The sequence below is a fragment of the Podarcis melisellensis genome (assembly GCF_964234715.1).
Source record: "Podarcis melisellensis genome assembly, chromosome: 4".
In the NCBI taxonomy this organism is placed as follows: domain Eukaryota; kingdom Metazoa; phylum Chordata; class Lepidosauria; order Squamata; family Lacertidae; genus Podarcis; species Podarcis melisellensis.
Genome location: NC_138531.1, coordinates 73,241,374 through 73,267,413, shown reverse-complemented (window position 1 = coordinate 73,267,413; position 26,040 = coordinate 73,241,374). Strand labels below are relative to the sequence as shown.

Genomic DNA, 26,040 nt, shown 5'->3' with positions numbered 1-26,040 from the left:
AATTAATATTTTCGCTGCAAGTGCTAACTTGGCTGTATAGCTTTGGCAGGTCCATACTGTATCTGATTTGTATGTTGTGCGGAAGCAGCATAACAGACTGGTTTTGTTCCCTGTGCACCATGCCTTTCTACCTTTCCGTGTCTTGTCTTAAGGGGTGAGATGTCTACATGGGAAGTGGTGCGTTCTCCCAATGCAAGGCCAGAGGGCACCTTTCCCCCCAGATACTGGGTCCCTACCTCCATCTCTTGAGCAAAACCCACTTCTCTGGAATGCATGAAGGAGTTATTCATTGCATTGGAAAGAAAAAAGTATGCTAGAAGTGTGGTTCTTTTACTAGGAACATTTCCCATTTTTGAAAAGTTTTCATTTTATTTATTTATTTATTTGTTTAGGAGTGTGTAGGAAATTCACAAAGACAAAGCTATAGCTGTTTATAATTCAGAGTGTGGGGGGCAGGCAAACGGGAAAAGACAGAACATCTGCTCCTGTTCCTGTTGGACTGTCCCATCCCACCACAAGGCATCTACCAGAAGCTGCCCTGTGAGAAGGAATCCAGGAGAGAGAGGCAAGCAAAAGCAAGCCAAGTGGCTGCTGCCACTGTTGCTGGGCTTTACTCACTGGCTGAATCACCTTGTCGTGGTGAGTGGCCCTGCACGTTCCTATGACCCTTGTGAGCGAAGCCATTGGGAGTCTTGTAGTCCCAACAGGGTGCCCCAAGGCAGTAAGGTCGAAGGGGAGTCACTTACGGACACATTGTTAAGACTGTGTTTATGGAAGACAATCTTACTCAGCGGCCAGCAAAATTCTTGCAAGGATCTTAGCAAACCGTCTCGTAACAATATCTGAGGTGACTCTTCCTGAATCCCAAAATGGTTTTTGGCCTTCTAGGAGGACAGTGGACATGATTTTCACTGCTCGACAGCTTCAAGAAAAATGCAGGGAGCAAAACCAACCCCAGCATATGGCGTTTATTGACCTGACTAAGGCTTTTGACACTGTAAATCGTAATGCCCTGTGGACTGTCCTTCTGAAAATTGGCTACCCAGAGAAATTTGTAAACATCATTCTGCTCCTCCATGATAATATGACAGCAACAATCGCAGATAACAATGGCTCTCAAAGTGAACCATTCACAGTGGGATCATGTGTTAAACAGGGTTGTGTTATTGCCCCAACTCTATTCATTATTTTCATTGCCATGATCCTACACTTTGTCGAAGGGAAACTCCCCACCGGAGTAGAAATCATATATCGAACAGATAGAAAGCTCTTCAATATGAGCAGGCTGAAAGCAAAGAGTAAGGTTACTGTAACTTCAGTCATAGAGCTTCAGTATGCTGATGACAATGTAGTGTGTACACGCTCAGAGGATGACCTCCAAACTATCCTAAATATCTTTGCAGAAGCTTATGAAAAGCTTGGCCTATCACTCAACATCCAAAAAGCCAAAGTGCTGCACCAACAATTACAAAATAACCCCTCCATGGTCACTTATGGACTCATTGTTAAAACCGTGTTTATGGAAGACAATCTTACTCGCCTACAAGTGATCACAAAAGAAGCAGCAGCTGGGCTATTGTTATTTCATAACTGCTTATGGCATCCCTTTATCTACATAATGATATTATACATTAAGCATCATCAAAGTAGTACTAAAATTTCTTTGTAGACTGTTGTCTGCTTCATATCCACTATGTGTTTTATAGGGCAACACTACAGTAGTTACTATTGATGTAAAAATGGGAGTTTGGCTTTTGCTGCCAAACTCCCGTGGGACTCTGAGTCTTCTAAGTCCATGATCAGTCAGAGAAGAATGGATGGAGGCAGGATCCAGTGGAAAGCAAGGTAGATATTTATTTTTCTATTGCAACAGAGTTACCTCCCCTCTTTGCAAGGAGGGAGAGACCCAAAACAAAAGTGTGCAGGAACCTTTAAAGACTTTTGACATTGCCCAACCCCTTAGCCAGACTACCCTAAAAACATCATACACACATCATAGGAGAAATTCGGTCTGCCATGATACCTGATAATGATCCCTGATAGCATTACCTGGGCAGCCTGGCCATTCTTTTGTGATGATAAATACTTTCTGAATCCAGGTCACAGGCTCGCCCTATTCATACACAAATACATCTTTAATACAGGATTTGAAGGATTTGTAAGTGAAAATATAATGGGAAAGCTTTTCCCATTTGCTTCCCTTACTGCAGAAGAACATTTGAGGTCACTGGGAGAGTCAAAATGGCTTCAGGATTGCTCTGTTGTACTATTTCAGACACGTAGTTTATATACTTATATGTGTGTGCATTTATGAATATTTATTCTATATTTGAGACCTTCGACTTCTTATAACACTATGCTAACCAAAAAGTGACTTGATCCCAAACCAGAGAGCTTGCATTGGATAGTAACTGTAAATTTGGAGGCTTAGCAGCAGAGCAGCAAATGCCTGTCTGTTGCTTTGTGGAAACCTCTCTTTTGAAATGCTGTCACTTTAAGAGAAACGTTTTTAGCATATTGGTTTTCTAAAGTACTCTACTATAAACACTGTACTGGAACATTTCATTAGCATTTGGAGAACAATAAAGAAACAGAGAGTTTAATAGGCTAATGTGTTTTAGTGGCCTTAGTAGAACCCTACTTAACACAGTGGGATTTTCTACGGCACACAGAGGTAGGAAACTGTTCTGTATACATTTACTGTGTGGAACTTCCTCCTTCTGGGCAGCATGTGGTTTAGAGCAAAGAGAAATAACTTTCCTCCTGCAGCTCACCAATGAAAGAAGCATTTTTAAATACAGTGTTTTGAGAGCGAGATCTAAATTTGTCCCTGTGAGGGTCAGGGGCCAAACAACACGGCAGTACTTCGTAAATAACTGTTTTTCAAAGGTAGAGGTAATACGAGATAGTTTGAAAATTTTCAATTGATTTGACATGAAAAACCATTGTGATGCCCATTAAGGCAGGCTGTCAATATTTAAAGATATAAAAACCCAAGTCCGGAGGCTGTATACCTATGAATACTGGGATCTGTGGATCTGTATATCTGTGAATACTGTGATCATCAACTCTTGGGAGTTGCCTTACCAGGCATCAGGTTAACCACTTTTAAAACAGACTGCTGAACTAAATGAACTACTTGGTTTGATCTACAAGTGTGCTTCATAAAGATCAAGAAGATTTAAGACATAGTGAGAAAAAATTGGGAGGGGGCAAACCATAGAAGTCATTAGTTATAATATGACCTCTGTACTAGCTTGCTTAAATGCTACCATGTTCTGGTGATGTACTTAAAGCAAGATTCACATGGAAGTACTTGGATTAACCGGGACGCGGGTGGCGCTGTGGGTTAAACCACAGAGCCTAGGACTTGCCGATCAGAAGGTTGGCGGTTCGAATCCCCGAGACGGGGTGAGCTCCCGTTGCTCGGCCCCTGCTCCTGCCCACCTAGCAGTTAGAAAGCACCTCAAAGTGCAAGTAGATAAATAGGTACCGCTCCAGTGGGAAGGTAAATGGCATTTCCGTGCACTGCTCTGGTTTGCCAGAAGCGGCTTAGTCATGCTGGCTACATGACCCAGAAGCTGTACGCTGGCTCCCTTGGCCAATAAAGCGAGATGAGCACCGCAACCCCAGAGTCGGTCACGACTGGACCTAATGGTCAGGGTTCCCTTTACCTTTACCTTTTACTTGGATTAACTGAGATCTTTATGAGAAATTATTAGAAAACGGAGTGATGGTAGGATTGGAGGTGTTTACTTAAGACAGTAGCTGTGAAGTACGACTACCAAATTTTGAATGCAGTATCATACAAAACATTCTTTCCTTTCTGTGATTAATTTTTCTATTTGTTAAAAGATCTTCATGTCAATTTAAGCATGAGCAATTATAAATGATTCTGCATATTGCAGAATCAAAACATGAGATTTGATAGCTGCTCAGAAGTTGACTCGGCGGGGTGCGCTCCCGCTGCTCGGTCCCAGCGCCTGCCAACCTAGCAGTTCGAAAGCACCTCCGGGTGCAAGTAGATAAATAGGGACCGCTTACCAGCGGGAAGGTAAACGGCGTTTCCGTGTGCAGCTCTGGCTCGCCAGAGCAGCGATGTCACGCTGGCTACGTGACCCGGAAGTGTCTTCGGACAGCGCTGGCCCCTGGCCTCCTAAGTGAGATGGGCGCACAACCCCAGAGTCTGTCAAGACTGGCCCGTACGGGCAGGGGTACCTTTACCTTTACCTTTACAGAAGTTGACTGGAATAAAATTTAAGAGATCACATTTCAGTGTGGAATTGAGAGACATTAACTTTGAATTTGGGTGCTGCTATTCTGTGCAGAAGAGTAAGTTTAACTCATAGTTTTGGATTATAGCGGTAATATTCTGGGCAATTGTGACAGTTTCCAGAAGGGAACTATTAATTTCCTCTAATGGGCTGCTTCATCTGAGTTTGCTTGGGTCTCAGCTGCACCTCAAGATAGAACCCCTCTCTGCAAGTTCCCAAAGTTATTTTCTTCTGTTTTGTTTAGCTATTTAGCTGTGGTTATTTTGAAGATTTATTCTTTGGGCCAATTCTATCTATCTATCTATCTATCTATCTATCTATCTATCTATCTATCATCTATCTATCTATCTATCTATCTATCTATCTATCTATCATCTATCTATCTATCTATCTATCTATCTATCATCTATCTATCTATCATCTATCTATCTATCTATCTATCTATCTATCTATCATCTATCTATCATCTATCTATCTATCTATCTATCTATCTATCTATCTATCATCTATCTATCTATCTATCATCTATCTATCTATCTATCTATCTATCTATCTATCTATCTATCATCTATCATCTATCATCTATCTATCTATCTATCTATCTATCTATCTATCTATCTAATCTATCTATCTTTCTATCTATCTCTGGAACTTATCATGAACAACTTCCTCATACTCTAAGAATGGCAATGGTGCCCACCTGGAAGGTGCCAGAACTGAGTTTCTGCAAGTTCTGACACCACACACACACACACACACACACACACACTAACTAATTCTAAGAACACATCCCTATTAGCAAATGTAAAATGTGAATTAGATGATGATGGATATGTCTTGAGGAATTCCCACTACAGTGTTGCCCAGAGTAGGTAAGGAATGCACCATGATATGAAAAAAAATCCAGGATTGTCTGGTTTCTGGAATAAGGTTCTCTATGCAGACATGTGCGTAAAGAAGATAAAGGCTAGTCATATGAATGGGAAATGTATTATGTGAATTATTTATTCATCCTAATTATTTCTGAGATAGCAACTGCCTCCTTTTTTAATCTGAGCATATCATCAATTAAGCCTGCATCATCACTTTCGCAGACCTGTTTTCAGCTTAGGTGTACTTTTTAAGTTAATAAAATTAAGAGTTATATTGGGCAGAGCACTAACTTAATGTACTACAATGACATGACACAGGAATGGGTGGGCTCTGGCAACATTCAGAATTAAGAAGGGTTTGGATTTGATATCCTGCTTTATCACTACCCGAAGGAGTCTCAAAGCGGCTCACAATCTCCTTTCCCTTCCTCCCCCACAACAAACACTCTGTGAGGTGAGTGGGGCTGAGAGACTTCAGAGAAGTGTGACTAGCCCAAGGTCACCCAGCAGCTGCATGTGGAGGAGCAGAGACGCGAACCCGGTCCCCCAGATTACAAGTCTACCGCTCTTAACCACTACACCACACTGGCTCAGGTTCCATCCCTGATTTTCCCCATTGTGCATCACTCACTGCACAGTTGGTTACTGATTACTACTGTTGAATCAAATATTTCCAAAGCATTATGCCTGTCAGGGGTCAAAGTTATGTTAGGAGGTGATCTTTTGGGGAAATTTCAGGAGTTGGACACTTTGCTACAACTATACTAAGGTTGACTCCCGGGATGGATGGCAAATTTGGCATTTTCAAGTACTCCAAAACCAACAGAGTCCTCTGGCCTAACAAGTGGTAACACTTCCACTTTGTTATCCAAAGATTATCCAAAAAGTCCGATGCAACCTAAGAGCATTTTCATTTTGCATATTCTGCCTCTTCCAGGTCAGGGGTCCCCACTGAGGGTGCTGTGCTCAAGGGGGACTCAAATCGTAGTGCTAGCACAGTTTGTGCAAAAGGTGTTGCAACAGCTGTGAATACTATTAGTATATTAAATAGTTTTAGTTGTTTGTTTTTTAATTGATTTTGTCGAGAGGAAGGGTACAACATTTATTTATTGTATTTATATCCCACTGTCCTGCTAAGCAGCTCAGAGAGAGTTCACATGGTCAACCATTTTAGCAGTGATAGTGGTTAGATACCATTATCATCAGTGGTTGCTTGTCTTATTTGTCAAATCATAGAGCTGGAAAAGTGGACAAAGTCATGCAGTATCAGTTTTCTTTTCAACTGCCTTGCAAACTTTCTTCAAAGAAGTAAGTTTCTTCCAAGCAGAACGTTCTCACACCCCCTTGTTAACCAATGCTAGTTTGCATTACTTTCTTGTATGGTAGTCCCTATAGCAGCATTCTCCAATATGTTGCCCTTCATACGTTTTGGACTATAGGCCCAGACAGCATGGTTTATGGTCAGGGATTATGGGACTTATGCATCAGGAAGGCATGAAGTTGAGGAAAGTTGCTGTATGGTTTACCCAGCCTTGTCCAACATGTGTCGTTCCATATATTTTGGAATTAGAGCCATACTGGTTGGGGTTACTGTAGGTTGCGCTTCAAAACATCTGGAGATCACTAGGTTGGGAAAGGCTGCTTTCCCTCTATATAAAAAAAAATGAACCATGTTTTGTCTCCAGGTGCTCATCACTTTGAAACATGCAAGTATGTTGAATGGAAGACCAAGACCACCGAGTGAATAATTCAGTGAAAATGAATTCCTGACAGTTTTCTTTAATATTAAGGAAGTTTTTTGTTAGGATATTGGTGGAGGTGAGGGAGTTGCCCCTTTATTCATTCCTGGCAAATGGTAGAATTTGCTCAAGAACATAAGAAATGTTTTCATGGATCAAACCAAAGTTCCATGTAGTCCAGTTTTCTGCCTCCAGCAATAGCTCAGGTTGCTTATTACAGTATTGAATTTCACAGCTCCCCGCCCTGCTTTTTGAGTTTTCATGAAATATAATTTTCTTCTTTGCATTGTTTTAGTTTTGCCTTTCATTGCCTTGGTTTTTCTTTCATGATTTGTAAAAATGTTCAGTTTGACGAACATTGTACCAGTTTTCAAGAGTGACAATGCATTTCTTCACCTGTTATGTCAATAATTATTAATAATCATTCCCAATTACATATTTCCTTGGTTTTCCAGTAACACTATTAATTTTCATCCTGTCATGACAATTTTCATCTAAATAATTTTATTATTATCTTTATGCACTTCCTTTGTTGGGACTGTGTGAAAGCCTCTGCTGGAATCCAAACAATTTATGTCCGGCACATTTCCTTTATCCACCCAGTTTCTCACTAATATACAACACCGATCACACTGAAATATTTATTTGTGTTGTAGCAGAACAAATGTAAAGGTGCTGCTATGATTTTATGGTGGACCCTGTTTATCAACTGGTATTATTATTTTATGCATTGGTGGTAATTTGAGGCACGGGAGACAATACCATTCAGTATGAGAAACGGGATTGTAAAGATCACGGCATTATGAAAAACAAATCCTAATGCTTTCTATGTTGCGACAACGTGAAGATTATAAGGAAAACTCATGAAATGTATTGAAGCTCTCAGAATTTCCGTTTCATTTCTGCCATACAAAGAATTTATATCTTTAGCAAAAGAATTATTTGGGCAAGGCCTCTCAAAAGCTGCATGCTGTCAACTGTTCCTGTTCTTTGGGAACATAAACAGGATCTAGGGACAGCTTGTGCAAGAAAACAGTTGGAATAGGGAATATTATAGCTTCTCTGCAGCCAACTTGATTATCGTCATCACCCTGTGTACGAGGAAACTGTCAAAGAGGCATTGTGAAGAATCATAGAATCGTAGAATTGTAGGATTGCTCGATTCTACCTCATCAACAGCTGTAAGAGTGGCTTAGGATATTTCACAGCCCAAGTCCAGTTCCTTTTATGCAGCCATTAAACTTAAGGTTTCTTGTTACTGTGCTGCATCGCAATGGACTTTATGAACAGCTCCTTATTACAATCTTAATATCTTGAAAATCTGATATTGATTTAACAGTTGGACACACTTGTGAAAGCAACCATTAAATATACATTATAGTAGTCTTTTATAAGCTGGCACCCTCCAGGTGTTTCCCCCCACACCTCCCATCAATAATGGCTGGTGTAGGAGGAGGTGTGTTCAAAATATCTGGTGAGTGGCAGGTTGCTAAAGGCTGCATTATAGCCTCTGTTAATGTCTTCTTGCATTCAGTTCTGAAACTTTAACTGTTACTACACCCTTTTGCATGTTTACTGCTTAAATAATATTTTTTAAAAAAATACCTCAGTGATGAGAATTTATCTGGGGTAAAAAACAAAACAAAAAATACTTCATAACATTAAATGAGTAATGTCTGACAGTGGGAGCTGGGTTGGTCAATGGAGCAGTGTGTTGCAGAAGATGGTACAGTCTACAAATTAGTACTTAACTGAGCCCAATGCATTTAGCTCTATTTAGCAGTTCTATGTGTCTCACTGCATTTGGGTGTTTTCATCTTTGTTACAGTCATGTGTAAATATCCTACTGAATTATGGGAGAAATTTTAAGAGGTATTAGCTAATGCATGTGATTGAGCTTCATTGAAATTACAAATACAAGAATAGAGCTTTTTATTTATTTAAAAACTCCGTGCCCCACCCTTCAACATTATTCTCTAAGAGTGGCTGGCAATCACCAGAATAATTAAAACAATAAAGCAACATGTCATGAAAACAGCAGAGGTACACTCACTCATCACAAAGAGTACTAAAGCTAAATTTCAGTGTTTGCTTTTTTAATCAATCTTAGCATTTTTAGATATCCAGAACAAGTTTACTTTTTCACTTTTTTGTCCTTCAAAATTACAGCTCTGGCTTATTGTGTAATTGCATCTTCAGAGTCAAATATTTGGAAAAGTTTGCAGGTAATAGTTTACACGAGGTTTTGCCTGGAACTCCAACATCTTGCTGGACTCCACATCATTCCTGATGATTGACCATTGCTAGCTGGGGTTGATGAGAGCTGGAATCTAACAAAATCTGAAGGATGTGAAGGCTGGTCTACAGCTTTTGGGGGGCGGTTTCTGACCTTGACAAGTGATCCATGAGGTCTTTCTCTGAACATAAATTGTGTTGATATTCAGTCCTCTGATGGTTAATTATAAAGTGGAGACAAACCATTAGTCTGGGTTTGGACATAATTTTGTTTGAACCATGGATTAGCTCTGGGTAGCACAGCATCAGCAAGGCTGTGGGAGCAGCAGAGCAGCCCTAAATTTGCTGTGAGTACCCACATAATCGGGTTACATACACTTCAGGTTACATACGCTTCAGGTTACAGACTCCGCCAACCCAGAAATAGTGCTTCAGGTTAAGAACTGTGCTTCAGGATGAGAACAGAAATTGTGCTCTGGCGGCGCGGCGGCAGCAGGAGGCCCCATTAGCTAAAGTGGTGCTTCAGGTTAAGAACAGTTTCAGGTTAAGAACAGACCTCCGGAACAAATTAAGTACTTAACCCCAGGTACCACTGTAATTGTTATTTTTACGCTTAGTCATGGATTGGCTTAGCACTGCATGCAAATTGAGAGTGTGTGACCAAACAATTGATAAATACTATTAGGAAGAAACAAATAAAGAGCATGTTTTAATAATGAAAATGGCATAGAATTGTTTAGACAAGACTTGCATTTTACATTACAGTGGTATGACTTTGCCCATCATGTAATGCCTCCTTGGCATTGGGGCGGGGGGGGAATGGCTTCTCTTAGTTTCATTGGTTCCAAATTATTCAAAACTGTGTGCAAATGATACCAAGTTCTTTTTGTTAGGGAATAACTTGGTGAGGACAATATTAACAATTCTAATTTGTAATTAATGAATCATTTTATATAGCACTGACCCAAAAGTCGACTGGTTTCGGCATTTACTAATGATATATTTTGAATGCTTTTTTTTTTCAAAAAAATGATGCATCTGATGATTTACATACATCTTTCACAGATACTTTTTGGGTGAAATTTCTTATTATATGTGTCTTATAGGGAGCTTTAAGAGCTGATCATGAAATTAACACTATACTCCTGAGCTGCTTAAAAAAAAAATTAAATATGAAAATACTTACAACAAACAATCCCTATATAATCCCCAAGCTTCTTTACTAGTGCCTGTTACATCCTAAGTCAGCAACATAAAAGATAATGTTTTTCCCCCTTTTCCTTTCTTTTTCTTCTTCCAGTTGCAACTGCATTGCCAATAATTATTAAACAAAATGCAGGATTGGCGTAACAGACTTTCAGTGTGGAAAGTTAGTATACGAAAACCAATTTCAGTTCATTCCTATACCCAGCTGCACCAGTTTACATTTCTCTGAAGTCAATATGCACATGATTGCATGCAACATTTCAGCCTTAAATGCTGTAATTTTTAGATTCATGTGACTCTGGGTTTGTGGCGACATGTGGTTGACTGTATGAGGGCTGTCTTTGTGTGTTTAAGGAAACTGTAAATGTACATTACCCAGCACATACCCACATTTTAGTGCTCCACCAATAACTTTATTTCTTTTTCTGTAGACCAGAAAATGAATGTACCCATTGGAAACTCTGGAAATTACATAAATGTGTAATCTCATGACCACTTCACCAGGAACATTATCAAGCCACCCTGTGTACCCCCACAGGATTGTGGTTGTGTGAATTGGCTCCCTATAATGTCTGGTGGTGATGCTTATGTAGGAAGCATCTTTGTTTAGAAATATTTGTAAATGTCTTCTGCCATGTTTTGTTGTTGTTGAATTACAGATAGTAAGAATCTAGTTAACATATTGTAACATTTCGGACTTTATTTCTTATTTTATATTCTTTCCCTTCTATGTTTTGCTTGGTTTTTTAATGTATTTTTCTTACAGACATATAAAAACCATGGAATCCTACTATTTCTACATTTATTTTTCTTTTTGTTTATAGCATAATAATCGCTGATATTTTTAACACTACCATTCCAGTTGTGCACATTTGAAACTATGTTATCCATTCCTGTGGTTAGAAAACCCAAACCCTAAAAAGTTGCTGCTTCTTCTCCCATTCTCTTGAAGAACTATTCTGTAATTTTGCATAAAAAGTGAGATTTACAACCAGTTGTTTTGAACAAAAATAGTAGACTATTCAACATATTTTTCATTTCTATGCAACAGTTTGAAATTTAAAGATGCTATAGAGCAATCTTTTAAAAAATTTGATTGTGGGTGTAATCCACATAAACAATGAAGTCAGCAGCAAATCTATAAAGCTTGAAGATTTTGTTTGTTTTGCCTGACACTATTTAAAAGTGCAAACTCTCTTTTATTATAGTTTCGTCCTAAAATGTCCCTAGTTTTGTTTTGCTTTTTATTGCTCATTCCTCCCACAATCATAGGTATGTAATTTCATCTGTCTTTTTTTAATTGTTATGCCTGATTCTTTTAATAAGTTAGATTGTTGATATAAAGGTGCAGGAGGATTTTTTTCTCCCTTTTTTGCCACGCTATTTGGAATCCTTTAATGTAGAGCTGTATTTTTCTGTTCTGAATTGCCTTCTTTATTTCCTTTCTTCATTACAAACTACTCTGGAAAGAGCTTTTCTAACTAAAAAAAGAAGAAGAAAAAGAAGCTATGCTTGACTGATAATGCATTGCTTTGGATGGTGAAACATTATGAAAGTTTAATTTTTAATTAAATCTGAAATAGCAATTATAACTGAAAGAGATTTTAACCTGTTTCTTTTCAGAGTGCCTGAAGTTACATTTTAGATGCTGAAATCATTGCACCTTAAAAACAAAAAAGATTGAGCTGCACTGCATTCTTGTAAGTAAAAGCTTTTTTGGTACCTTTTGTCAGCCTTTCTTTGACACAAAACTGTTAGCATAGTAACTAGACTTGGGGGGCAGCGGTCAGGCTGTCCTTGAATAGGATTTAGGAATATTTTGTATATAAAACACACATTTTTGGAAATCCAAATGGTGCTGGGTTTTTAGTGTGCTTTATGTCAGACCCTAAATTGTTAATCTATTGTTCATTAGGAATGGTGTAGAGCTTTTTCTCCGTTGACATATATTTTCTGTCATCCTGTCACCAACAATTCTTGCACTTTGGTACAAGGAAGGATAATATAAAGTATCAGAATGGCATCAGAAACAGTATTCTTTCCCCTTTGTGATGTCAAAATAATTTTTTGTCCTGTGCTGTAATGAAAATAAAAAAGAAGAAAGAGCTTCTTGTGATACCACAACAGAATTCAGATGCCTCAAAGACAACTGAAGTTGTATAATTCCTTGTGTGTGCATTGAGGGTGCTTATGTGCATCGGTGCCCATCTGATCTATTGTGGCATAAAACAGTCAAAATGGTATTTCTTCCCCCCTTTAATAAGAAAAGAAGCTATTTATAAAAACCCTATTATTCTATAAATGAGGAATAGGCAGACTTCTGGCTTGCAGAATCTTCTTTGTTTTTTTACTATAACTCCAAGGTCTGCCAGCTGGAGCCTGGTGCAAAATAGTGGCTCGGGGTGGAATAATCTTAGAATTAATGAACAGGTTGCCCCTGACCACATTCCCAGCTCAGGGATGTTATCAGGACCAGACCTAAGTGCATAATGCTTTAACACTATTTGTTGATCTCTGGTTTATTGATACTGGATAGCCATTGTTACATTTATTAATCCTGTATGCTTACTTCGTTCTTCACTTGTATCAGTGGTTTATCTGTACACAACTTAGGGAAATAATAATTATAATAAGGAATAATAAGGAAATAATAATAGTAATAATAATTCCTCATTTCCTGCCCATTTCTCGAAGGAGATCGTTTTGTTGTTGCTTTTGTTAGTTTGGACTGGGGAGTTGGAAATCCTTTCAAATTTTCAGCAGAACATCCAAGAGATCATCTGCAGGTCATCCACAGTAGATTCCACTCGTACCTTTTGTCCTCCCCTGCTAAGAATACATGATCATTTACTAGTTTTAACAGCACATCGAAGAACTATCACAGTGCCTCTCTTAACTGTTTTTCACATGATCATGCAGTAATCTACCTTTCTATTGTAAATATATATCTACATGCACTGTTTTCTATTCATCCCTGATATCAATGTGGCCTGTGCATTGCCCTCTTTCCCATTACCATCTAACCTCTTCTCTGAACTCATATGCTTGACTTTCCTTTTCCTTCCTTCTGGCAGCCCTATTGTTATCTTTGTCACTTCCAGTATATACTCCTGACTGTGGTCCATCATCTCATCTCCAATTACTGATAATTTTCTAACCCATGGATGGGTTGGCTCCACTGTATACAGCAGTGGTGGGGAATCTTCAGCCCATGGGCCTAATTAGGTATGACAAGGATCATAATTTGACCTGCAAGGTCATTTCCCCCAAGCCACACACATCTGCCCCACACCTGGTAAAAATGCAGCTGCAAAGAAACAGTTGGGAACCTTAAAGCAGACTCCTAATTGTTCCTTGGCAAATAGGGCTTGCATTTGGTGCCTTTTGCGTTTGGCACCACATGTAAGCCCTGCTGGGATTGTTTCCATTTGGGAGCTTGTAACCTGCCAAAAAGTGAGATTTGCAAGCACCACTAGCCAGCTGTTCTTTGCCTGCAAGGGTTGATTTCAAACCATGTAGACAGAGGCAGCTGGGTTTGCAGGCATCACCAATCTGTTTGGTGGCACTTGCAAACCCCTGTGCAAAACCCCACGTTGTTCGAAATCAACTGAAAATCACTTGTTTGCTTCGCCAGATTACATCCTTGGGTGATCCCAGATACTTGCCTTTTCTGTACCTTTACACAGTGCTCTGGTCTCATACATTGGTATGAACCTGCTTAGCAATATAGGAAGCTGTCTCATACCAGCAAGTAATACCGCCCATCCACCAAGTTTGGTATTTTCTACAATGACTCATAGTGGTTCTCCAGTAGTTTCCCCCCATACCTATCTGGAGATGCAAGCATTGAACCTGAGACCTTTTACAGTGGTAACTTGTGTTATGGACGTGTGTGCATGTGCTAGCGGCAAAACACAGAAGTAACCCATTCCGGTACTTCCGGGTTGCCGCAGGACGGAAGACGAAAACACACAACCTGAAGCGGATGTAACATGAGATATGACTGTACATGCACCACATGTGCTGTACTGGTCAGCTGTTGTCTTTCTCCGTGTTCTAAAGTTTCAAAGTAGAAACTGGCCCTTGTTTTTGACTGGTATGCTCAAACTGACAATTACAGGCAAGTGAGTTGGTCAAATAATAGAATCCATCTTCCAAATTTAAGTTTAAGTATAAACAAAATTGTAGTTTAAAGTAAGAGCTTGTGAAACACTGCAAACCAGCTTGTGTTTCTCATTAAAGATCAAAATGTACAGCTGGATAATGAAACCCAGAAAGTTCTAAGTTCTTCCCAAGTTGCTTTTTTATTGTGCACTGCAAACTGTTATGCTTCAACAGCTATGAGTTTCCTCCTTTAAACATTAATGAATTTGCTTTGGAAGTCAAGGATACCACATACTTACAGGTGCATAACGACCCATCCTATATAGAATGCAAGCCAAGTATTGGGCAAACCATGTCATTTTCTGTCCAGATTTCTCAACAATTATACCAGAACAAAAACAAACATAAAATAGACCCAAATCTGTTCATTTTTGGCACATAACCCATTTGTGTGCATGCTTGTACATGCTTATCAAAGGTAGCAACATATTTTACACTGCAGTGTACTGTCCAGAGAGTGAAACATATGCAAAATTTCTAGTACATTGTTTTCACTCCCTGCAATCCACCTAAGCTCTTGGAAGAGAGTTGAATATAAATTTATTTAAACAAACATAAAGCTTCTCGCTTTTAAATCCTGCAAAGAATAGAGAAATGGAGGTGCTATTGACAATTGCGGTTACACATAGATTGACAGCCTTGAGCCAATTCTCCCAAAATGTAATATTGTCTTTATTAGGCAATGAAATAAAATCTAGTCCTCAAAGCGAGATGTTTTGGGAGGGGTTTACTCACTAGGCTGTATCTTATAGAATGTAGATGCTGCGGGGGGGTATAGATGAGGGTGCAGGGGTTAATGCTGGCTGAAGATGGCATGCTTTGATCTAATTAATACAGTGATCAACAGTTTAGTGACAAAAATGTGGATGTACTGCCATTATTATAGATTGATCAGAACAGCTGACTGGACAGGGTGTGGCAGCAAGGCTCTGACACCACCAGGGTAGGCAGGAGTGGTATTGTCTCAGTGGCTTAAATGAAGGGGTGGATAAATCATTATAAAATAATCATTGGAAAATATAGTTAATACATCAGAAGAAATGAATAATATTCAAAATGGCCTTGATAGAATGGAAGACTGGGCCAGGACTAACAAAATGTAGTTCAGCAGAGTCAAAAGCAAAATTATGCATGAGATAGCAAATCCACAAGATAGAATGTGTGTTAGTAGTATGACAACAGCTACAAAAAGGCTAATATGATTTTGGCTACATTGAATCATGCTACTTCAAAATCATAGGCAGTAGTAGTTCCACTTCGTTCTGTGGTAGTCAGACTTCATATGGAGTACGGTGTCCAGTTCTGAGCATTACGCTAAAACAGGAATGAGTTCAGAGGGAGACAACAAATATAGAGGTATGGGGGGGAGGGGAAGCGTATGAGGAAACATGGAAGGACCTGGGTATTCTTAAGTTGGAGAAGAGAAAGAATGAGGAGAAACATGACAACACTCTTCAAATCCCTGAATGACGTCACACAGGAAGAGACGTAATGGTCTTAAGTTACAGGAGGATATATTTTGGTTCGACATTAGCTGAAATGTCTTTTTTATTTATTTAAACAATTTGTATACTTCTTAAATCACAGTAATATCTAAGCTATGACAGGAGACTAAAACTGAGTTTAAATTTAATCAAGACTATAAAATCAGAATTCCGATAAAGGCCTTCTGGAATAAAACAAGTCTTCAGTAAGCACCTGACATTCAACAGGGAGGGACCCTGTCTGACTTAAACTGGAAGGGAGTTCACAAAATTGGGACCATAATAAGGAACAAATGTCTCCTTTTGAAACTGCACCACACACTTGAGGTTTGACATTACGAGCAGTTCGGCAATGGAATCAGTTACTTTGAAGGTTCTCCTTCAATGGAGATCTTGAAGGAAATGTGGGACAACCATTGTTTGGAGATGTACTAGCTGTGGTTTTCCTGCATCAAGCACATGGTTGAACTAGATGGCCTTCAAAGGCCCACTCCAATTCTTTGATTCCATGACATCAGTAAGGGACCCTAAGGAAGAGGAGGGAGAAATGAAGCAGAGCAGTTTGGGCTTGGGAGACAAAGATGACAACAAATGGCGTGTAACTGCGTGGAGATGCAATGCAAGCTTCTCTGTTCAAGGTCATTTGGGGCCATCCCCCATTGGACCCGTCATGCTTTGAGAATGGAACAATGAAATGTAATTGCATAAGAATGTACAGAGCCAGTGATGAAACTAAATAAGAAAATGTATGTCTTAGCCACAGGGAGAGAAGGCTGCTTTGAAGTTTTTCCTTTATTTCTAACTGAAATTCATTATGAGCAGATGTTAAAATTTCTGTCTTGGCATCTGGGTGATCCCATTACATGGTAGTTCTTATGTAAGTAGAGGAAAGCTTGTTAATTTTTTTTAAAAAAATAATTTGTAAGAACTTTTATTTTTGTTAAAGCTGGAGCATTATATCTTATTGAGAAAATATGGGGCAAATTGTCAGCTCGGGCAAATCAGCTAAGGTCTACTGATCTTCATGGACTATTGTCTGGCTGAGTTAACTCCTCTCCCTCATTCTGGGTATTATGCAGCACCAGATGTCCTAGGTGATTAACAGGTCAGTAGCTGAAGAATTTAAAAGAATGCTATTAAGAAAAAGCTATTTAGTATGAACACTACTGATAGTGACATCTATGCACTAAGGGGAGCTGCTGCTACTCCTGTCATTGCAATTACGTATTTGCCTCTTGGATTTCTTGTGTACTGCTAATGAAAAATGCCTGTGTTTGGCTATACTTTACAATATGAAGTAATGTTAACTAAATTTTGATGAAAGAAAATCTTAAAACATAAGCCAATAAATCAAAGACTGCATTTTATTATTGGTTTTTTTCCTCCCAAGGATATATCATGGGACTAAACTATGAGATCAAGGAGAGTGCTTTTTCACAGTATTGGTTTAAGATTTGAAATATTTTTGCTTGATTTTATAAGTTACAGGACAGATTCTGAAACTAAAGGGGTTGGAGACCTTTATCTGATTTGGACCCTGATTCCATTCTGGTCTTTGTCAACCTATCGACTTGTTCTGCTTTGTAAATCCATAAACATTTAACATGGATATTCACAATGAATAAGCAAGTTTATAAACATTTGTAACTCACTATTTGTAAATTTGGATGAAACAAGGTTATAGAGAACAAAACTCATTTTGTCTGTCCATTGTGGTAAGCTGATATTGTATGGAACTAGATGGAGGACAGTATGCATTTTTGTGCATTCAGTCACGCTTGGAAGCATTAGAAAACAAACTTCTAGAACTCATGTCAATGTAACATGGAATACAAACATCCTAGATTATTTTTGGGCATACCAAACATCATAAGGTCAATTTCCAAAGGACCTGTCTTTCACAATGATGCTTTGAGGAGAAAGAACCTTCACACTGAAGGTATCTAATATATCAGGGTCTGATAATAATAATAATAATTGTACCCAAACCCATCTGACTGGGTTGCCCCTGCCACTCTTGGCAGCTTCCAACAGATATAAAAACATAATAAAACATAATAAAACATCAAACATAAAGAACTTCCCTATGCCTTCAGAGGTCGTCTAAAAGTTGTACAGTTATTTATCTCCTTGACATCGGATGGGAGGGCGTTCCACAGGGCAGGCATCACTACCAAGAACTGATAGATGATGGAAGATAGATAGATGATAGATAGATAGATAGAGATAGAGATAGAGATAGATAGATAGATAGATAGATATAGATAGATAGATGATAGATAGATAGATAGATAGATAGATAGATAGATAGATGATAGATAGATAGATAGATAGATAGATAGATAGATAGATAGATAGATGATAGATAGATGATAGATATGTTCTGGGAAGACACTTCCAGGGCTGACATTAAATGCTGCCCCACTCGTTAAGATGGCTTTTTGGGAAGAGGACAAGGCAGCTGGATCCTACAGGGGGCTTATCCATCTAAAAAAGTCCTTCCTCTCCCCACAGAAAAACACCTAACAACTGACTCTTGCTCAGGCCTTGATCCTGGTCATGCTAAGAGTAGCCAAATACTTTCGGGTAGAAGAGGCTTCAGTTTCCAGGAAAGCCAGCTCCTCTGAAATGCATAGAGAGAAAGCTCTGGGGTGGAGGGGGGGAGGCTATACTGGCTCATCCAGCAGCCTTAAATCACTAAAAATATTATCACCTAGGAGGCTTCCTTTGTAGTGATGTTTAGTTCTGCTAAATCAGAGTCAGCCAGATATCACAACTAAAACCAATTTAACATTTGCAGGAAACCAGCATAGACCAACATCACAGTACAGAACTTGATATAACAAACTCAGGACATGTACACACATATTCATTCACATGTTCATTCATAAATCCATTCTACCCTGTTCCCACATTAATCTATGATTTTATTTTTTTAAGATCCATATGGAACTACAGATACAAATACATATTTTTTTCTCAGTACTGTATATGCATTTCAAAACACATTTTATCCTAAAACATTATGTGGCAGGGGAAGGCATTATTGTTGCAAATGTTGCTACTTTTTTGAGCCAATGACACTATCGCAAAATTCAGAGTAGTGCAAAATCAGAAGGAAAGTTACGTTTTGGTCTGTGTATTAGTCCAGGAGGTGCGAATTCAGTTAGGTCCCTTAAAATTTAGATTGAATTAATTTATTCTCCATTCCTATCCAGTAAGTGAAACTCAAATGTAGGATTGCACTATGAATGTCCTCCAGCATAGTGTGGCAGTATAGTTGCTGAAGTTGTACTGCTTTCATCACCTTATAATTTAGATTCTGTGCCCTGAGTTACTTCAAGAGCAGTTTCTTGTTGACATGTCACAAATGGTTCTTTCAAGTTGATGAGATGTACATATTTTATTGTTTCTAAGGCACAGAGATCACAAGTGTGAAATGAAATATTGCAGGAGGCATAAAAGTGAAGAGATGACGGTGGAATTTGCATTGGCTTCACTTCAGCACAGATGGTGAAAAACTTGAAGCTACTTTTGGGTCCTGAGACCTTGCTCCTTAGGCTAATAAATAAAGGAAGAAATGGGGGAAATTAATTCCACTGAGATCTAATGATTCATACTCCTTAAAAATATGAGCCATGGGAAATCTGCCTGAGTTTCACTGTGTTCTTGTATGCTTTGAGATATTTATTCAGTACAGTAGCATTTCTAATCAACAGTTAATCAGTTAATCAAAGCTTAATAATAAGAAATGCATTCTAAGTGCAACATAGGTGTTCCATGTTTACTGCAAGCTAGAGTGCAAGACTCATCGTAACTTTATCACAGTGTAATGTACCAAACAGTATTTAAGTCTAAAACGTTTCACTAAGAAACATTGTGAGGTCCAGGAGGTATCTAAATCTGGGACTGGAGAGTTTGTGCTCAAGCTCAAGGTTGCTTTGGGTCAGGGGGTGAAACAAGAAGTTAGGAGTCTGAAACACAGCAAACAGAAGATGCTTATTTATTGACAAGACCAAGAAGAAGGCCAGATCCCTAATATTTATTTATACTAAACCTGACCAAGACTTCATCCTGCTTGTCATTTTCAAATGGCAGTGTTGCACACCCATTCTCTTCTACATCTGAAGAACATGCCAAACCCCAGGGGCTCCTGACAAGACATTTAATGGACAAAGAAGCAATACCCAGTTATCTGTGCCCAGTCATTCAAATGATAAGGCTCTGAGTTGTTGTTTTTTCATGCTCACAGTATGTATGTACAAGGTTGAAGGCCTCTACAAGGAAAGCAGCAGTATCTTCAACTTGAGTAAATGCACAGAGTATGTAAAGCCAAGCAACTATTTGTGAGCTTTGCATTAGAATTAACAGACAGGGAATTAGACTTTGCTTTATTGTACCTTGTAGCTGGAATATTATTATTTTTTATGTTAAACTTTCCAGTTTAGTTCCTTAAGCTGTATTATAAGAAGAGGATATGGTACTATCTGGCAAATATAGCAGCTTAATTCATAAGTTCTGTGTCTTATCTAACTATTAGAAAAGGGCAAATATGAACAGAACCAGAATTAACTTGGATCATTTGAGGACACATTTTACTGTGGCACTGAAGAGGAAACTTTTCTCCTCAAAATTAGGGCTAATTTTGGCCTGGTGTAGAATGGTGAAGAAGCTCACTTGAGCTCACTGGAGAAAGTGGTGCTTTATGCAGAGGTCTCTGGAAGACAAGGTCAGTTCTCCTGCTGAAAAGGTGGCAGCTGTTGTGTTAGAACAGTTAGGCTCCTTTTAAGCAGAGATAGAACAGAGTGGGTGGTTATGTCATATTTCCTTATACAACAGCACACAGGTGAAATGTCATCAAAAACTAACAAAGCAGTCTCAGAATGTTCTGTTCCAGGTGGTGGTCTCCACCAGATGGGGTTCTAGCCTGAACAGGGTGTGTTACAAGTTTGAGTTCCAGCAAGTCAAAATTTAGGTTCTAGAGTGAGTAAGGCAACATCAAGCAAAGCAAGATTCAAGTTCCACTAACCAAAAGTCAAGAAAAGCAGCAGTCAGGTTCCAGTAAGGCAAAGTCCAAGAAAATTGGACAACATCCTGTCAGACTGGAGAGTATGAACAGGGTGAAATGTTTCAGTGACAAGCAATCTGAGCTTTAAATAGAGCTTCATCTCTATCTTTGTGGCTAGCTCCATTTCCAGTGATGAAAGCATTTTCAGTAGAAGGGGGTTTAGCCTCATTCAAAGGTAATTGGCTTCAAAGGGTAGAGGCAGTGGCTTCTCACCTGGAGTCCAAGGTGGCAATGTAGCTTCCTCAGGTTGGAGCGGTGCTGTCAAATTAGCCTCTCACGTGCTGGTGTTTTCAGGGCATGGGGGACTGATTCTCGGAACTGATTCTGAGGGGAAGTCCCTCCTCTGGTCAGACTTCTGAATCCATGGCCTTGTCCCCTGAAGAGGAAGAGTTGAATCTGGAGAATATGACACAAAATCAAAGTAGTGATGTGCATTTTGGTCTAGGCATTCAAACGAAAAAAAAAAAATTAGAGTAGAAACAGGTAGATTTTTATTTTTATTTTAAAGAAAGCACTTAATATTCAAGATCTGTAAAAATGCCTTCACAGCCATAGACTTTCTATAGTGAAACAGGATGCTTAACTCACTGCCTGCTTTTCACTGAAAATCAGCATGATTTTGGGTGTCCTTGTGCAGCTCATGCCTCTTAAAAGCATTCTTTCACAAATCAGCCACCGTGGTAGGTTAATAGTGATTGATTTAGGAAATTATTTTTAATCTGGTATGATAATTTCTAAAGATAACTTTTGATTGATTTGATATATTTCATGAAATATGCAGAATAATTATTCTTTGACAAATTACAAGAGTCACCTCACCTGCAGCCATCTTTGTCTTTATGCTGCTGTGTTGCCCTTTTACATGATTTCTCTTGAGCACAATCATTTTCTTGTTTATTTCAGAACCTTTCCCAAGTTTATCTTACCTTAAATATAGTTTCTGTCTGGCTACTCCATATGATGGGATTCTGTTGAAACCTTTATTCATGTATTACCCTCACATTTTCCTTCGTGCTTCCCAAAACTGCAATCGGTTTTCACTGCAATTTATTGTGCAAAAATAGGAAGAACATAAGAAACCACATTATATCCGGTCAAGATATTCCTCGGACTTGCAAGAGAGGTGTTTTTTTTTTTTAAAAAGTTTTCTTTGGCTGAGTTCAAAGCAAGAGAAAGAACAAGCAAGTAGTAGGTTATTTGCATGGAGAAGATGGAGAAATGCTGTTGGGTGACAGAGAAAAGGCAGATCTGCTCAATACCTACTTTGATTCTGTCTTCACCCAAAGGAAAGCAATTCCAAATTTGGTGATAACGTAATAAAGGGAGCTGAGGAAAAGAGGTGGTAAGGGAACACCTAGCTACTTTAAATGAATCTACAAATCTCCAGGGCCCGAGGAGATGCATCCAAGGGTACTAAAAGAGCTTGCAGATTTAATCTCAGAGCCTCTGTCTAGAATCTTTGAGAATTATTGGATAACACGTGAGGTCCCTATGGATTGGAAGTGTTGTCTCCATTTTGAAAAGAGATTAAGAGTGGGACAGAAGATTGAAAACCAAAGACACTGTTAAAAATAACCTTTGTTAGTGATGTGTACCCAGTATTTAAAAGGTGGAGGTTGGGGGAGGAAAGGAGAGAAGAGGAAAGATGTTACTTATGAATCAGTACAACTGTGCTTTGTTCTCCATGAGTGTTTTAATAGAGCAAGTGTAATATAAGGATCAGATGGGCTCATGGGAATGAAACAAAAGGTTTTTGTAAAATTAAAGCAGAAAATAATTATAGCTCTGGGTGAAAAATGAGTACACTCCTGCAGCTTTTAGAAGAGACCAGCTCAATTTGTAGAAGAGACAGAACGCAGGTGCGTGTGTTGTATGTGTGTTAATCAGCTGATGCTTATTTTAAGCACCTTCAAGGATAATGTACCCACACATCATTGACTTAAGGTAAAATTTAAATAATTATTTTTAAAAATCAGTTAACAAAAACAAAAAAGTATAGCACATCACTGGATTGAATGAGATAGAAGTGATACATTGAATGATTACATTAGAATAGTCCCACTAAAGTCATCCTGTTTTCAAAGTAAACGCAGAAATTTTGACAAAATCACAAAAAGGCTCAGAATCCAAAGGCGTACAAAATGTTCCCAAGCATATGCTTTCTAATCATGTTATTGTGTCAGATTGGTTGATAGGATCTTGCATTTTTGGATCTGCAGTGCAATCTTAGGCATGTTAGCTTTGTAATAAACCCCAGTAAATACAGTGGGACTTATAATTATGTATTTGCAATGTTAGAAACATAGGATCACACAGTTAAGAAAAACAAAATGCAAGTTCAGTACTGAAGGCTATTAGCCTATGACAGCCCACTTTGAAAGAAACATCCAGTGTGAGCGTAGTCTTTTGCCTAGTTCTTTTCTTCTTCTTCTTCGGCGACCACTCGTAGCCGAGTAAGATTGTCTTCCATGAATATGGTCAAAACGGTGTGTCCATAGGTGACTGTGAAGGCCAATTATGGATTCACACATCCTTCTACAATGGGGACATACTGTTTCTGAGTATGGTCACGGTGAGGATTTGGCAAACATGCCTTCCTCTTAGCTCGTTTCTCCCTTTCGTCCTGAGTTCGTGCTTCTTCAAAGTCCATGACACCTTTGGTAGAGGCTATTGGGCTAAGTTACCTGAGAGAACGAATTATCCAATATAAACAATTTCATTCCCTCAGTTTCAACAAGGCAAAAGTAACGATATGATGAGAAGAGACTACAGCACCTCCCTTGCTACAGTCACATTGAGGTTTATGGTGAAATGCAAACTGCGGTATACAATAGTGCCAAATAACCCATTTGTTATGAACAGAAAGATGCCGTGGGCTGAGAGGGGGGGGGGAATCTGCAAAGAATTCTGCATTAGCCAGAGGTACATTTTAACCCCTAATTCTGGTTCATTATAGTAGAACTCCATCTGGTGCTATAGGAATAGTAAGCCTGTATCTTATGTGCTGGCCCAGTTGCATGAGATGTCTCTGTATTGGCACTTTCCAAGAACATGACATCTAGTGAATACTTACACATGGGAGTGGGGAGGAGATGTATATATATATATATATTATATGGGGCCTTCAACAAGTAAGTTCCATTTTGTCTTGGGGCACACAGCTACATATTTAATTAGTCAATTTAGAGGGAAGATTTCATAATACCCACCACTAATTTTTCTCTTTCCTCAAGGCTTACCTAAAATGGAAAAATAATAATCTTGTAAGCAAGATAATTTTGGGCACCCAGAATATGTGAGACTATCCGACTTGGAGGGACTGATATCTTGGGTTGCAAATTCTGCCAGAATGTGGAGGCTGATATCATACTGAAGCTTTGAGCTCCATTTGGTGCCTTTTACTTCTGTCTTGTTTCTATCTGTGCAGGGGATGTGAAAACTAGATCTGTCCTGTTTCCACAGCAGGGTTTTGGTTTATTTTGTTTTTCATAGCATTTTATTCCATGGCCCAACTCCAGAGGAGAGCGTATTGCAAAGATGGATTTGAATGTCAGATTTAACAAAATGACTTGTGTATGAGACAACCTTTACTGCTCTAAAATTTAATAGCTGATTAATTAAGGGTACAGTGAAATTATTATTAATAATAATATTTTGGCTGATGTATTTTTCTCCTTAGATGAGTTGAGCAAATCTCAGTATTAAAGCACCTAGGCTCTCTGTAGCTTGGTTAGGTTTATAGAAAACTCTTGTTTTATGTTAGTAAAGTCCAGATAGCATCTTATTTAACTCTAGTCATACCTTTGAAGAGCAACCCTTTGCCACAGTCATTATCAGATACTCACTCTTTCTGTGGTTTTTCAAAATACTTTGGTCCTTGTGCTGCTGGACAAATAAAACACTAGTTCCCTTCAAAACAGTGACAAAAGTCTGGTGAACTCCTAGGACACTTCTTTTATTTTTGTTCAGAGAAGAAATAAGGGAAATGCACAGTACTTCCCCATTCATCTAGAAACTGATAGTGACCTTCAGTGACATAGTTGCAGCTGCCTAGGATACTGGAACAGGATACAAAAAATGTCCAAAAGTTCAAGCATATGCAAGAATGCATGTGGCTAATTATCTCCCCCAAAATGAAAATGTGTACTACAGTAGAATGCATAATTGAGCCAGATCAATACTAAAATAGAAACTTCTTATGAAATGTTTTGGGTTTTTTTGTCTTGTTCGGTGAACTTATTTCTAATTCCTAAAAGTAATATTCCACTACTTTGAAATTTATTATGCAAAAAATTACTCGGGCTACGAAAATAAAACTGAAAGTTAAACAGTGCGATGAAATTTAACATGGTTGTTTTAATATATCTATCACAGACAAAGATCATTGCAAAAATGATGACAAACAGACACGTATTACTTTTTATAGATAGTGTGATGAATCTCAAATCAATCTTTATTAAATATATCACTTATTAATTTGCAGTGAAACTGGGTAGGGATGAGTAAAAATCACAACTTTTGTAAGTTTATGATCTGTTCCCTCACAAGAGGGGGTCAGATGGAATAATTTTTAAATCACAAGAATGTCCCCATGAAATATCATGCCACAATCTCAGTAAAGGAATGCTTGATATCCCACCCCACCCCCTCAAACTTTGGAGTAATACATACTCTAGCTACTAATAACAAAACAATACGAGTGTCTCATGCTGCATGACATGAGTATCCCGTATGGGAAGAGTACTGAATAAGTAGATAAACAGTACCAGTCGAATTTTGCTACCTCCACTAATGGATATTGATCTATTAACCTCCTTCCAAAATAGGAACCAGTGCAACATATGGAAAAATAGCCTTTTCCGCACAGCTTCTCCAACATACTGCTTCATTACTGGAAACAATGTGTTGGATTCTGACTGGAGACAGAGACCATCTGTGGGATATTTTGTAGACATTTTCCATGTGATAAACACATATGGACGAGAAATAGACCCGTTC

The 26,040-nt window shown here is 38.7% G+C and overlaps 1 protein-coding gene across 22 annotated transcripts in view; it reads left to right on the top strand.

Annotated features, from left to right (window-relative positions):
* Positions 1-26,040, top strand: part of ZBTB20 (zinc finger and BTB domain containing 20) — a 463,068-nt gene that overhangs the window by 149,703 nt on the left and 287,325 nt on the right. For 21 of the 22 annotated variants that reach the window (XR_014167759.1, XR_014167760.1, XM_081908427.1 and 18 more), the window contains one exon: positions 11,950-12,026. The exons of the other annotated variant lie outside the window; for it this stretch is intronic. The gene's annotated coding sequence lies outside the window, so the exon portion shown is untranslated. The remainder of the gene's footprint in view (positions 1-11,949; positions 12,027-26,040) is intronic. 22 annotated transcript variants of the gene reach the window in all.